Source organism: Oryctolagus cuniculus, chromosome 5, assembly GCF_051225735.1.
Source record: "Oryctolagus cuniculus isolate XC-2025 breed Fujian yellow rabbit chromosome 5, ASM5122573v1, whole genome shotgun sequence".
Classification (NCBI taxonomy): domain Eukaryota; kingdom Metazoa; phylum Chordata; class Mammalia; order Lagomorpha; family Leporidae; genus Oryctolagus; species Oryctolagus cuniculus.
In genome coordinates, this window is record NC_142871.1 from 147,387,720 (window position 1) to 147,404,195 (window position 16,476).

The window sequence follows — 16,476 nt, forward strand, 5'->3', positions numbered from 1 at the left end:
ATCACAAAATGAACAAAGAAAGATATATTGCTATGTAGATGGTTTGATTCAGTGAGAACAATATATACTTCTCTATATACCAAATAAGATGACATGCATATTTTATATTCTCTCTATATTAACTTCCACATATAACAGAAAACATGTAGAATTTGTCTTTCTGTGTCTGGTTTATTTCATTTAGCATAATAATCTCCAGTTTCCTCCATTTTTTTGTTTGTTTTTTGTTTTTTGACAGGCAGAGCTGGACAATGAGAGAGACAGACAGACAGAGAGAGAGAGGTCATCCTTCCGTTATGCCCACTACGGCCGGCACACTGTGCCGATCTGAAGCCAGGAGCCAGGTGCTTCCTCCTGGTCTCCCATGCAGGTGCAGGGCCCAAGCACTTGGGCCATCTTCCACTGCCTTCCTGGGCCACAGCAGAGAGCTGGACTGGAAGAGGAGCAACCGGGACAGAATCCGGCGCCCCAACCAGGACTAGAACCCCAGGGTGCTGGCGTTGCAGGCGGAGGATTAGGCTAGTGAGCTATGGCACCGGCCCAGTTTCCTCCATTTTTTGGAAAATGTTAGAATTTCATTCTTTTTATGGATGAGTAATATTTCCTCATGTATATATACCACATTTTCTTTATCCAGTCATCAGTTGATAAACATCTAGGATGATTCCATATTGTGCTACTGTGAATTGGGATGCAATAGACATGGGAGTGCAGGTATCTTCATATGCACTTTCATATGCTGATTTCATTGTCTTTGGATACATTTCTAGAAGTGGAATAGCTGGATCATATGGTAGGTCTACTGTTAGTTTTCTTAGGGTACCTTTTTCTTCATAGCTTTGCCTTCATTTGTTGTATTTTGACTTTGGGATGGTAGCTATTCTTATTGAAGTGAGCTAAAACCTGATTGTGGTTTTTATTAGTATTTACCTGATGGCTAGAGATCCTGAACATTTTTTCATGAGTCTGTTGGCCACTTGTATTTCCTCTTTTGAAAACTGTATATTCATATCCTTTGACCATTTCTTAACTAGATTATTAGTCTTGCTGTTGTTGAATTTCTTGGGTTCCTTATATATTCTGGATACTAATCTTTTATCAAATGCATAATTTGCAAATATTTTCTCCCACTCTGTCAGTTGTCTTTTCACTTTGTTTCCTTTGCAATACAGAAGCTTCTTGATTTGACGTAATCCTATTGGTCTATTTTTGCTTTTATTGTCTGTGCTTCAGGGTCTTATACAAACAAAAAAAAAAGAAAGAAAAAGAAAAAGTGTTTCTCCTGTTTTCCTCTAATAGTTTATGGTTGCAGTCTTAAATTTAAATCCTTGATTGATTTTAAGTTGATTTTTGTATAAGGTGTAAGGTAGGGATCTTTCTTCAAACTTCTACATGTGGAAATTAGAGGGAATACATTTAAATAGATAAGAAAATATGAGGGTCTCAATGACCACTCGTTCAACCAGTAACAAATAAAAATTAAACATCAAAATACCATTTTTATTAATAATATTCAATATCAATTGATGTGAAAAGAAGCTGAGACTCTCCCATTAGTAATGATATATAAATTTACCCAATTCTATAGAAAAGCAGTTGCATAATACTTCAGAATTCTTAAAAATGTTCATATCATTTATCCTGAAATTCCTTGTGGAAAATCCTTCAATTTGTTTGAAAAGTCTAAGTATATATTAATGTTAACGTGAACTTCAATAGCAAAATATTGAAAATTCCTATATGTTTTTGAGACATTTAATAGAATATTCAACCAATAAAATTTACAGTATGTGTCAAGAGTTTTAAATAATAAAAGGAAGTGCTAATGGGTTATATGTAGAAAATAAAAAAATAGAATTCAGATTCTATTTGCTTTGCTTTCACTTAAAGAGCTGGTTGACTTTAAAAGAATATATAAATATGTATAACTGTTAACAAACATATTAAAGATGGTGAGATTATGAATAACAATCTTTTCTCTTTGTTTTTTTTTAATTTTTGTAAGAATATTACTTCTGTAATTGGGAAAATATTTGAACTTGAAAAACTTGAAAACCTATATCCTTTTGATTTTTCTTTTATAGATCCTTTGTGGTAAATGAAATCTATCTAAATATTTACTCCTCAGAAGTGAAATCATTTGTATCTAACATGTGCCAGGCACTATGCTAAGCAATTGGTCACATCTCATTTAATCTTCATGATAACCCTGAAAAATAGATATTAATTCCATTTTTATGTATAAAAACCCAAGGCTCAAGAATTTTTGTAAGCGTCTTGCCCAAGGTCATATGGCTAATAAGAACTAGAACTAGGCTTTTAACACCACATTATTTCCGTGTTATTACCAATACTAGACATGCCTAAAGTGGTCTCCCTTCCAGGCTGAATCATTGATTAAGAAGAAAAATAAATGATGGATTTAATTATTTAAGGAATGAGATTAAAATGCACTTTTAATTTGAGCTTTTACATAGCCGTCATTTGTTTGTTCATTTGGAGATTTAAAGAGCAGGAAACAAATTCAAGAAGCATCTTTCCTAAAGTCATCCTGCATTGTTTCAGCTTCTCAAGTGAGAGCAAAACAATTAGCAAGCTGTGGGAATGGTTAGCAGCCATATTTCCCTGTACACGCCTAGTGTGGTCATAACACCCCAGGCTGTGCGATTTGTTCTCCTCTAATAATGCAGGAAAGGCACTCGGAATCTGCTCTGCAGGCTTCTGCTTCAGTATTTTGTGGTTTGTCTAAAAAGACTGGGCAAAGGACCATTTTTAAAGCAGGGTTAAAATGCCCGAGTTTCTTTTTCTTCTTAGAGTCTAACAATTTGTCAAAAACACCTTACCTGGGAAGTCTGACGTAAGCTTGTTCTTTTCTCTTGCTGCTGTTTTTATTCCTTCCGTCTTTCTTTTATGCCTAACTGAGTAGAAGCCATTTTAAGCACCTTCCTCACTTTTAGGGAAAATCTTCCTCGTCTCACCCAGGAGACGAGGTGAGGGTCTGGTACAGCATTTAGTTTAAGTCACTGCTTGTGATGGCTGCATCCCATAACAGAGTGCCTAGTACGAGTCCTGGCTCCACTTTCAATTTCAGCTTCCTGGTAATGCACATTCTGGGAGGCGGCAGGTGACAGCTCAACTTCTTGGGTCCCTGGCACCCACATGGGAGACCAAGATTGAGTTCTAGGCTCCCGGCTTTGGCCTGAAACAGCCTCAGCTGTTGCAGTCATTTGCGGAGTGAACCAGCAGATGAGAAATCATTCAATCTCTCTCTGTCTGTTTTTCAAATAAAATATATTTATAAAAAGCTACTCAGGAGAGTAAAATCAAGCATGTTTGGGCTTTGCTTCAAGGCATCATCTATGTTTGAGCCAGAAGCCAGAGAGAATCTCAGCAATGCCCAAGCAGAGACCTCCATTCTCTCTCTTCTCTCCACTCTTAAAAATCAGGACACAGCTGATTCCGGCCCTGTCCCAAATCTCCAAATCTTCCCTTGACAATGGAGACAAAAAGATTATAACTGAACTTCAGTACTCCTGTTATGTGAATGGGTAAGTTCTTGCAATGGAGGAATTCGTGCAACCTGAAAAGTCTGTTTTAAACTCTACATGTATGCGTGTTTTTAATAGTTTCCTCTTTCATCTTTGCTTCACACTCCCCTAAAAATTGCACTAGTTCTATTCTCTAGTGCAGTAAGCCAGCATGCTGCTGTGTCTCAGCTCTCCATGTGGGTGCCAGCACCAAAGCCTTGGGCCAATTTTATTTCATTCATGTTTGCTGTCAGAACAGTGTCTTTATTCCACAATGCCCTTCTCAAATCACCTCTCTGGTGGTTTGATAGAAGCAGCAAGCAGTGGAAAATATCTTTTTAAAAAATCCATGTTATTTCTTTTATGTTTTACCCTGTGAATACTGAATGCACAGCACACTTAGTTCAACAACCTCCTGAGTTCCATTTTTAAGATGAAAAGTACCCTTTATTTCAAATTTCCCTGAGAAAATTGATCCACTCTCCTTCTACAAGGAATTTTTGTTAGAGGGATGGTAGTTTACTCAGATTCTTGGTCCATGCTAAGCATTTTTACAATACCATTTGTTTTAGACTGTCAAATGACATCTAGATTAATTTCATTATGTACAAAATTCTCAAAAGTAAAGATTGATGTTCGTTTAGGGAGCTGACAAAGCTGTAGAATTTTATCATGACAAGTTTACAAAAGGACAATGAAGGTGGACTCTGAATCCCACCATCCCACTTAACCAGAGGGTAACTGTGCAGTGTTCACAAGGAAACACCTTTTCTTTACTGTATGCATGGTGGGAAGCAGAGTAAGGGGAAATTGCAGTGAGTGAGCAGGTAGTGGGGAGGGATCCATCCTGTTTGTCACATTAAGGATTGTAAAGAATTCATCTCAAAGTGACATTGATGATGCAGGGGATTCAGTTCAGTCCAGACGCAGGCAGATGGCAGCTAAGCCCACGAGTAAACAGGGAATTCAACCCCAGAGAGTGTTGGGAGAAGGGGAGCAGATGCAGCGTGAAGGCCGGTGCTGAGAAGCTGCCTGTGAGGGAGTGGCAATGCTAGCCCACCTTCCCATTGCTCTGTGATCATTAAGGCATCCATCTCAATTGCTTTAACCTGTTCAAAAGCTGGCTTCTGCAGGCCACAGCCAGTCAACTGGATACTGAAGACAATAAACTGTTGTGCAGTTCTGGAATTGACTAAATTGAGAAGAGGACATTCCTAAAGAAGTCAATGGGGTGAGCCCAGCTAACACACCAGCCACACCCTCTATTGCTTCTTGCTTCTCCTCTTACTCAACACCATCACAGAAGGGGGTGCACCCTCAGACCTTCTCCAATCCCTTCGACTTGCTCCATCCACAGATCTACTTCTCTTTGTCATTCACCATGCATATCCTAAGCAGCAGGCACACATTTACTTTGTGTGCTTGGTTTCTGTCTTTCCACCCAGAGGATAAACTCCATGAGAGACTTCTCCTTCACTATTTTATTCTCACTGCCAAACACACTGCCTGGCACACAACAGCACTTTAGTAAGCATGTGTGGAATGCATGAAAGGATAAATGTTTGGGTGCATGAGTGCATGAATCAATAAGATATATTTATGAGTTGCTATCTTACAGATATAGTAAGGTCAGAAAACATATTTTGTTATGTTGCGTTGATTCTGAGACTTTCTCATATTTTAACATCCTTGAAATGACATGGAACTTACAATTAATGGAATTTAAAAATATAATGTAACAGTTTTTTTCATTTGTAACAGTACATAATGGTGCATCCTACAATCATCAGTATCTATAAAGTGTTATAATAACAAATTATGGCCAATATAAAGACAAATAATACATACACAGATGCTGTCACACAAAGCTTCCCAGGTTCCTTCAGACTGGGGCTTTTCAAACTTTTTATGAGAATAGTCTTGTTTAAAATGCAATTTGTTCAAAGGAATTTAGTCTTTTAAAGCCTGCCAATCTTTGTAGCACAGGTGAGCCTCTACCCTTACTTTGATAAATAGTCCATACAACAAAGATTTTCAAATGCTTCTTCATCCTTAGGAAGAAGACTGGAAAGATTCCAGTAACTTTTACCAAATTATTGGAGGTCTGATCTTCAAAATAAAATGACCCAGTGAGACATAGATCCTTTGCCTACAATCATTCATTACTGTTCCTTTAGGAGACACATTATAGTGACTGCCAAGCACTTCCACCGAGTGGGAAACAGTGAGAAAATGATCTGTATTTCATATTAGTGTCCTGTGGCCACATCCACATCAGAAAGTATAATTGTTGGACCACAGGGATATTATCCCAGAGTAACCACAGTAACATTTGGGTGGATTTGCAGAAGGATTTGGGTGGATTTAGCAGTTCTCAGGTGAACAAAGGCTGAGAAGGAGGGCGTTCTAAACAGGAGGAATAACATATGCAAGCAGGTAGATATAAATGTCACCTCAAATCCCTTTCGGAGGCAGAGAGTCAATCAACAGTTACAAATGAGAATATTAATACCACCTTCTTTTGTAAAAGCCTTCATTTATTAAATCAGATATTTTTTGACTATGTAATACTTTCCCTATAACCATCCATGAAAATGAGAAAAATACTTGTGGTGGGAGCCTCTAAGAGAGCACCCAGTTGTCCTCCCCTCCTGGGACTCAGGTCTTTGTGTCCTCTGTGCCCCCGAGTATGGGATGGTCCTACTGACTGGCTTCTTTTTTTAAGGATTTATTTATTCATTTATTTGAAAGGCAGAGTGATAGAGAGGGAGAGACAAAGAGATTTCCCATCCACTAGATGCCTCCCCAAATGGTTACAACAGCCAGGGCTGGGCTAGGTTGAAGCCAGGAGCCTGGAACGCTGTCCATTGTCTCCCACATGGATGTCAGGGATCCAAGAACTTGGGCCATCTTCTGCTGCCTTCTCAGACACATTAGCAGGGAGCTGATTTAGAAGCAGAGTAGCAGAACTTGAATCAGTGCTCCTATATTGGATTCTAGCATTACAAGCAACAGCTTAACCCTCTGTGCCACAATACCAGTCCCGTTAACTGGCTTCTCACAGATAGAAAGTCATAAATGTGTGAAGATGTCACTGTTAAGATCAGGTTCCCAAATGACTTGCTTTCATCTTGCTAATTCCTCTGCTTTGTATCCACTAGCGCTGAGGAATGCTGTCCTGTGAGCAGCTGCCACACTGTGCGCAGTCCTACTGAGGTCCACACACAGAAGTCTGCAAAGAACCAAGTCCTGCCAATTGTGAGGATGAGCCCAGAAGCAGCTCTATCCCACACCCCCAAGTCAAGGCATCAGAGGAGACCCCTCAGCTCTGGTGGAGACTTTGACTGCCTCAAGAGAGAGCTGGAAACAGATTGAAGATCCATGGTATCCATGGAGTAGTAAATGTTTCAAACAGCTTAGTTTGGGGTAATCTATCACATGCCAATAACCAAATACTCTTTTTTGGGGGGTCATGTTATATTCTCTCATTATATCCTTGACAACTAGAAAGGTAAGTATTTTACTCCCATTTTACAGATAAGGAAACTGAACTCAAGGACTTCTGTGACCTGAAAAGGGCATCAGATTCAGACATGGTACCAGTGAGGCTCACACCCAGCCTCCTAGCTCATTCCTTTCAACCACATTTGCAGCAGCATTAACAGTTAGTGATCTGCAGAACTGGGTCCCCATCTTAACTCTACCCAAACACTATACAAGCCTCTGAGTAGCTCGACTAAGCCATCTGGATATTAGGTTCTTCATAGGATGATGATGTGGTTGATTTGGGGATTGTTAGAGTCCACCTTAGCTCAAAATTTCCCCATTTTGTAAAAGGAAGATGAAAAGATATAACTGAAATTATCTTGATGGTTAGGGTATCATCAAGAAAACTACCTTTCTCTCAGCCCAGTCTGTCCACTCCTCCTGTGCTAATCATATATACTGCTCTTGTTGCCCTAACCACCCTCTCTGGGTGTCCTGTCTTTGAGCTTGTTCTACAGGAACAATCTCCTGCTATGACCTTCACAGATCCAGAAATGCCCAGCTTTTAAATAGCAGATGACATTTAGCAGGCCAGTTTCTATTAGCTGACTCTGTTCATGAGAAGTATGAAGTTATCTATGCTCAGAAAATCATAATCTTATTTTGTGACTTACCCCCTTTTAGCTAATACCAGGAGCAACACCAAGAGAAAATCAATATAAAATATATTTCTTGACTACTTATTCAAAGACTGCACCATTACATTACCAGTTAACAGTGCATTATAAGAAATGTGACTACCTTTATTATAACAGATTTTTAGCAATATACACAGGAGAGAAGTGAGAGAATGCACTGTACCATTATGAATCTGTCAGTCACACATCTAAAAGACATCAGTTCCATCTTGAACAAAATTTCCTGCCACTCAGAAATCATGTTTAACATTAATCTGTTATTCTGATCTGTACTCACTAGATTTTTGATGGACAGGTGAACTTATAAAATTTTCAATACAGCTATTTTCTGCAAAGCTAAAACTTGGAGCTAAACTTACTCTTTAGTGAGAATTAACCATAATTACCTAATGTCCATTTCCATTGTTCATTCTTCTCTTATCATATTACTATGAATAGTAGTGAGATGCACAGAGACATTTAAAGCACAGGCAGTCTGCTCAAGATTATAGCCAAATAACTGCTGCAAAATTAAGAGCAAAAACTACACTACAGCACTATCACAAATCAGAACTAAATTTAGCTACTCACAGATGCCAACAACACATTTTAAATACTTACCTTTCCTAAGGTGGGATAAAGATGAATAAATAAATAAAAATTCACAGTTCCATGTTCACAGCACAGAATAAAAGAATCTGTTTTCCATGCAATGACATTCTAAATGGAAATAAGCAATTACAAGGTGGGCATTTGGTGCAGCTGTTAAGTTGCCACTTGAGACACCTGCATTCCATATCAGAGTGCCTAGGTTCCAGTTCTGGCTCTGCTTCTCATTCCATTTTCCTGCTAATGCACACCCTGGCATGCAGCAGATGATGATGGCTCAAGAAATGAGGTCCCTGCCACCCATATGGAAGGCCTGGGCTGCGTTCTGGGCTCTTGGCTTTGGTCTGGCCCAGCCCTGCCTCTTGGAAGTGAACCAATTAGGAAGTGAACCAGTTGATGGCAGATCTCTCCCCATCTGTCTCTCTCTCTCTCTCTGCCTTCCAAGTAAATTGAAAATAAATAAAATTTTTTGAAATACAGTTAAGATTTAAAAAACAAATAGGAGATCAAAATTAACTCTCAAACAACCAGAGAAATAAAAGTAAATATAATTTGTCTACTTGTGAACCTTAGCATCACTGGAAATATAGTAATTCCAGAGGAACCCTCCCGATATGCCCAAGTGGACACTTGCTTTTGTTCTCTCACTCCCCCTTGACCAAGGACCAGTACTACTTGGTGATTTCACAGGTTGAGGCTACCTTCAATATTTAGAATTCAGAAATAACCTCTTTCACAAGGGTTATGTACTTTTTGCTTTCCCAAGTCACTAGGAGGTATTCAAAAATCAAGAGCACCTTTGCAACCAATGCAAGTACTTAACATATAATGGTATTTTCATATTGCAGGGTATTTTAATAAATTATCTAGTAAGGAACATATTAATAATTTAAAATGTCTTCAGTGTTTACCTGATGCACAAATGTAACTGAATATCTTATCTTTTTACTTGCTAACACTGACAACCCTACTGTCAAGCCCTGAGAGACAGTACAAATGTAGCCAGTTAGTTGGGACATAATTGAGATAAGAATTCAAATCTCAATACATATAACTCTGAGCACCTTCCACACAGGAATAAACCTAGGAGGAAAGTTACAACTACTCCAATCCAAGAAGCAAAGCAAAGCATAAAGTTGTAGAAATGGATAGGGCAGAAGAAGTAGAGGATGAAATACATCTTCCCAACTGACCAAAAAATATTTTTAATTATTTGAATTAAATTATTTGAAATTTATCAAACTATTTGAATTTTATTCAAATTATTTGAAAATTATCAAAATAAACGTCTCTTTTAATTTTCCAAAAGCATCTCTTCTAGCAGGGGCCCATACCCACATTATATTATTTTCACCAAAATCTTGTCTTTCATCTAGAGCTGAAAACTTGCAAGATGTCAGAAAGAAGTTATCCAAGTCCAAATCTTATTAAGTGTTAACGTGGGATGCAGATTCAGCACCTCGGATAGCGGCTGCTCTTGTGGAAGAGGAGGCGCACTGCTTTGTTCTCACTACTCTTGAGTTCTGAGACTTTGGAGAGTTGTGTAAGTAGCTGTATGTCCTCGCAGGTTGCCAATTGGTATAATGGATCAGATCACCAACGTGGCAAATAAGGTTTCCAAACAGATATCTGACACCAACATCCAACTATAGGTCTTTTTTTCTCTGTCTAAACCTTTTTCTCCATTTTCAAATTATCTTCCATTTACTTATTTTCTTTTTTCTTTTTATTTTTTGCACAGATTGGCATGCATATTGTATAGTCCTGATGAAGACCACATAATAAAAATAATGCTGTAAATGAAAGGTCAAAATTCCTGAAAGCAGAACTAAAGAAACAGATGATGGATTAGTGGTTGTCAAGCATTGAGGATGAGGGAAAGGGTTAGCAACAAGAGGGAACAAGAGAATGATGGAATGTTCTCTATCTTGATTATAATGATGACTGAATATTTTATACACTCAACAGAGCTCCCCGGACTGTATAAAGATGCTTCAAAAAGTCCATGGAAAATGAAATTTTAAAATAAGCTTATTTTGGTATAAAAATGTTTTGAAGTCCACATACAGGCATTTTCTTAATATGCCTTCTCCCACAGACATTCTGAAAGCCCCTTGCATGCAAGATTTTCAAAATTTCTCTGTACCAAAATTAAGCCCAGTTTTTTACTCCATGGATTTTTTGAAGTATGCTCGTGTATTATAAATGGTGATTTATACTTCTGTAAACTATACTTCCGTAACTGTGATGAAAAAATAAAAAGATGTCACAGAAAAGAAGGGGAGTAATTTGGAAAATGGGTACCAAATCTGAGACAGAAAAAAAATAAGTTCATAATGTTACATAGTGGGGTGACTGTGGTTCACAATAACCTAGTATACATTCTTTGAACAAATAGAAGCACCGAGGCTCCAATGATAAAGTAATGACAAAGAGGAGGAAATGGTAATTACACTGATCCATGAGCTTTGTATATGTGTCCTGAAATATTACATTGTATCCCATAAATATTAGCAAAATATGTTAGTCCAACATTTTTTCATGTTTAAAAAGGAAATAAATTTTTTTAAAAAAATGCATGCCTGCCAAATTTCCCTGCTGCCCACATGCTAAATTCCTTTAAGGCAGCAGCTAAATTAGTTGTATACTATGAATACTTCATTTAAAGAGGGGTTATAACAAACTAGAGATAATCCCAGATGCTGGAGATGAGGATTTAGGGGCTGGACCTTTCACTCTCCCTTTAGCAGGCAGAATTTGAGCCAGTGAGTGGAAGAAGGAGAAAAGTGGAATTGAATTATGCAAGAATAGAAGTTACCACTTTATTTCTGGGGGACGGTATACAAATAGTAGCTGAATAACATCCTGTCAGGGATTATACTAAAGAGATGTGGGGGTTAAATGAGCACTAAATGAGGTGTCAAATAACATCCTTAACAACCCTGAAATTCTATTGGATTTACCCAAATTCACATTTATTTGTCATGCCTTATTCTCAGTGTGCCTTCATAATGTATTACTTTCCAAAAAGCAATTAAAGGGTTACTCTCTGGTAAGTAATCATGGCTGTTTTCTCCTTAAAAAAAAAAAATATATTTATTACTTCAAATGAATTCCTCATTACATTAATAATGATTTCCTTTATATGAGGACAATATTTGCATTAACTTTATTACTTAAAAGTGTAGAACAAGTCGTTCTATGCATAATGAAGATCCAGGAAGGACCTTTGTATTTCTTCCATGTTTTCTACAGAAATAGTACTAATATCTTCAATTGTTCAAAACAAGCTATCCTCTTTCCAAGCCAAGAAAAATCTCATTCCGAACGGACTAGTGTGAATTTAAAAGTAACAATCCACAGACCCCTAGATTTTGCATTTTTCCTTCTGTGGAAAACAGAGTCATTCTCTTTTCTATTCTCTAGGGTCACATAGTAAAAAAAAAAAAATTGAATATTTAACTCACTCCAATGGATTTGGGATCTCTCAACATAATCTTCTGAGTAGAATAAAATTGCCAATGCTGGGAATGCTACACTGTGCCCTTTTACAATGATTATCAAATACAGGATACACTTTTCTCAAGTTACTCTTTCATTTTAAGTAGATCAACAATTGCTTGACTATTAAAATTACTTGAAAGCCAAATGATGCATACAAATCTCATAACAATTGTGAGCTTAGATTTGTACTTTACTGCATTCTAGATAAATCACTGCAAAAGATTTTAAAGGCGTCTCTGAAGAAATCATATTATGTCATTTAAACTTTGCTCTTGTTATTTTCATAAGAACTAAGCTTCTAAGCATTGTTTAAGGTAATGTGTTCCCTTTGCTGGTTTAAATATCAAGGTTATATTAAAAACAAAGTCTAGATTTCTTCCCTAGTTAGTGTATATTAAATACATTGTTAATAATGAAATCTGGCCCAAATTTTAAGAAAAATCATTTTTCTCTGCCTTTAAGTGTTTTAAGACCTTTCCTTTTTTTCTTATTTTTAAGGCCCTCTTAAGTGTTCCAACAAGAACAGAAATTTTCTGACAAAAGGAAGGGAAGATTCAATTTTTGATAAAAATTTAAGTCACCATACAGGGAAAATTATAATTGATCTTTATAATTGAGTTAAGCAAGCTTATAAAAATAAATTTAAAACAAGGAAAGTAACAAAATCAATTAAAATAATTAAAATTATAAAATACATGTTTGCAAATTTCAGGTTTGTTCTCTTTGCTTGAAGTCAAGTTTCACATACAGAATACAAAAACCACTGATCATTGACGAAGAAATACAGACTTTCTCACCTTTATCATTAAAGTACTAAATATAAAAAAACCTGCTAAGTGATACAATGACTAGAGTAAGAAGCAAAAAGCAAAATACCATATTTAACTTAAAGCCAAGGTTCTCAAGCTTCAAAGTGCATGAAAGCCACCCTAAGGGCTTTGTCAAAGCACAGAATACGGGACTCCACCCTCAAGGTTTCAGATTCAGCAGGTCTGTGTGGGACTCAAGAATCTGCATGTCTAACTAAAACTTCCCGTGTGGTGCTAATGCTGCTAGGCTAGAGCCAGATTGGAAGAACCACTGCCATTGAGAGAAGATAATGGCTACGAATGTAGCAAGAACAGCACAGGAGCCTTCCATGACAAAAGGCAGGCTTAATGGTGAAGGCTCTGGTGAAAGGTATCTGGATTTAAATCTCACCTTCTAAGTCTCGGAATTTTTCATCCATAAAATGGGTATAATAATTCCAACCTTATTGTTACCATTAATCACCTCTAAAATGGGGATAATGACACCTCTGTCATTCTTTCAAATTACTAGGCATAGTGCTTGAATGTTGTCAAAAAATACTTGGCTAATGTTCTTTGCTGTAATCTTAGGATAAACATACAGCATACACAAAACATTTTCTTAAAGAGAGAAGGTTATATTGAATGATCCTTAAGACTTACTGTTGTAAAATTCTTTGGTCCTAAGTCTATTGTCCATCCTCCTTATGTAAGACAATTTAACATTTATACAATTTCCTATCGATCATTCTTTGCTAAGTAATCTTTCTATGCTTTCATAAAAAGAAAAGCGACACACTCCCCTGCTTTCCTCCTTGCATTAGGCTCCCAATGCAGTAGAGGAGAAAGACCATACACAAGTTGAACAGTTTAATAAGAATGATAGCATATGTTGAAGTGTTACAGGTAGTGGTTCAGAGATTAAGTTACATAGTAGTGGGAAAAAAAATGTAGGCTAACTTCAAAGAGAACTTGAACCTTAAGCTTCATCATCATCATCATCATCATCATCATACAACTTTTTTAAGCTTCCAGAGAAATCTGTATGTGTTAGCTCAGATATTATTTCATTTTATAAGTTTAAAAAAAGCACAGAGGGACCGGTGCCGTGGTGCACTTGGTTAATCCTCTGCCTGAGGTGCCAGAATCCCCTATGGGCGCTGGTTCTAGTCTTGGTTGCTCCTCTTCCAGTCCAGCTCTCTGCTGTGGCCTGGGAAAGCAGTGGAGGATGGCGCAAGTGCTTAGGCCCCTGTACCCGCATGGGAGACCAGGAGAAGCACCTGGCTCCTGGCTTCGGATCAGCGTAGCTCCGGCCGTTGCGGCCATTTGGGGAGTGAACCAATGGAGGGAAGACCTTTCTCTCTGTCTCTCTCTCTCTCTCTCTCTCTCTCTCACTGTCTGTAACTCTACCTGTCAAATAATAAATAAAATCTTAAAAAAAAAAAAAAAAGCACAGAGGGTGCAAATCAATTTAACCAAAGCCACACAGCTAACATGGTGGGAACGAATACCTACAGAAAGCTCCTCAAACAACATCACACACTGTTCTCATCATTCCAAAGGGGAAACAGCAATTTAACCAAGGGCATGGAGGAAAATCTTCAGTGTACGGTAGTCAAGGAGTTGAAATGATCCTTCTGTACTGAGAGATTTAATTTAGTAATTATTAGCCACAAGATTAGTTGGAGTTAGAGCTGGGAGACACCAGATGATAATTAGTATGATATCTCTAAATCCATTTTGAGAGTGTGCATTTTATCTTGAGGTCACTGCACAGTTACTGAAAATTCACTGTTTATCCGGGTGCATGCCAAATTTTAGAAGAAAGGTGATCTCTTCATTCATTCACTCACTCAATGATAATTGAATGGGTACTGAATAAGCACCAAGTTTTGTGCTAGGTTCTGGGCTCACAAAGATGAATAAGACATAATCCTATTTTCAAGGATCTCTCTAGCAGGAAAGAGAGCAGTACACATTAAAAACTACAATGCCATATGATACAGGTGATACTAAAAACAGAATGTAGCTGAGTGAAAACTTACATTCAACTGTCAAAAGACTTATTTGTAGTGTTCTCCCCCATTCAAGTAGATTTAGTGTTAAATAAGTTTCCAATGAGTGTATCGAATTCATTCATTCCAGCTAAGAGAATTCAAAATCACACTTTGGTATGAATCCTAGGAAGTAGCTGTTTGTGCTTGAACAGCAATGAGTTTCCTCCAACAGAGTAAGGCAAGGAGCAGGAAGATCTGCGTATAATATGGTATGCATATGCTGGATCCTCAAAGATGAATAGAAATACATCCAGCAGATTAGGGGAGAAAGCATCACACACATTGCAAAGCCCAGGGCCCTGCGATAGCCTGGTCTATTAAGAGATTTGCCAGATGGCTGGGTTTGCTAACATGAAGCCAAGATTGACAATAGCTATGGCCCTGGACTATGGCCATTGCAGTGGAACTGGATAATGAATGATATGTGTGCTTCTTAGAGAATTTAAGTGAAATTATCTACATCAACTGCTTAACACTATCCCTGGCATGTCCTGGATTCTCACTGTGTTAGTTACTCTCTTCCTTCTTTACTTCACACCAATTTCTTTTACAAAGATATGCATGAGTTTGAATAAAAATACTTTCTTTTCATTCACCAACACCACAGTTTAAGAATTTCAGATGTGATGTGGGCATCTGACACAGCAGTCAAGAAGCTTCTTGGCACACCTGCATCTTCCAGCTCCACTTCTGATTCCCGCTTCCTGATAATGCGCGCTCTGGGAACAGAAGGTAATATGACAGCTCAAACAGCTGCGCCCCTGCCACCCATGTAGGAGATGCAGGTGGAGTTCTGGGCTCTGGGCTTCTACCTGGCCCAGCCCTGGCTGTTGCAGGTATTTTGGAGTGAACCTGTAGATGGGAAATCTCTCTCCACTTGTCTCTCTGCTTTTCAAATAAAATAAAAATACGTATTTAAAAAATTTAAAAGTCAGATTGACTTTGTTCAGATTTCTTAGCAGCCTTTTAAAAAAATGTGTACTATTACCTAAACTTAGAATTTCTTCCACTCCTGGGTACACTTTCATGAGCCATGGAGGTTCCTCTGAAACCCAGAATTCTGGTGCAAACAGGAGTTTGCTCTGGAGTCAGAATCCCAGTTGTCAGCCCCAGCCTCTGGCAGAACACTAGCTCCATAGATAAGCCTGACACACAGCCAGGTTTGAGGATCACAGAGACAGCACCAGGAATTCGTACAGCGTTCTCCCATTGTGGATGCAGTACCCACATTTGCTAATAATGGTTTAAAGAAATATTTGTTTATAGTTCCCTTTTTTGAGGTAAAATTCATAGTCTGTGACGTGCAGAACCTGACATTTTGAGTCCAAAGGGCTTTGATGAGTCTTGAGAAATACTCAAGTGATCCATCTTCCATTGAGATATGGGACAGCTCCATCATCTGGAACAGCTCCTTCACGTTGCATCCCAGTATGTCCCTTCCCCTGCCTCCCACAGGCAAACACTCTTCCTATTATCACTGATTAGTTTTGTATATTTTAGGACTTTGCCTAAATGGAATTCTAATAATATATACTTTTGTGTCTGACTTCTTTCACACACACACTTGATTTTTGTCATGAGTCATCCATATTATTGTCCATAGTACATTTCTTTTATTGTTGCGAAGCATTCCATCACGGAAACATATCATGATTTCTTTATCCATTCTCCTGTTGATGGTCATTTGGACATTCCCTATCTTAAGTAATTAAGAATAAAGCTATTATGGACATTCTTAGAAAAGAAATTTTGTGGACATACTGTTTTTTAATTTTTCTGTTTCTCAATTTTAATTTTGTTTGTGTATTTGGAAGGCAAAGAGACAGAG

The 16,476-nt window shown here is 37.8% G+C and overlaps 1 protein-coding gene across 2 annotated transcripts in view; it reads right to left on the reverse strand.

Moving 5' to 3' along the window:
- Positions 1-16,476, reverse strand: part of MBOAT1 (membrane bound glycerophospholipid O-acyltransferase 1) — a 336,357-nt gene that overhangs the window by 31,902 nt on the left and 287,979 nt on the right. The gene's annotated exons all lie outside the window — the stretch shown is intronic.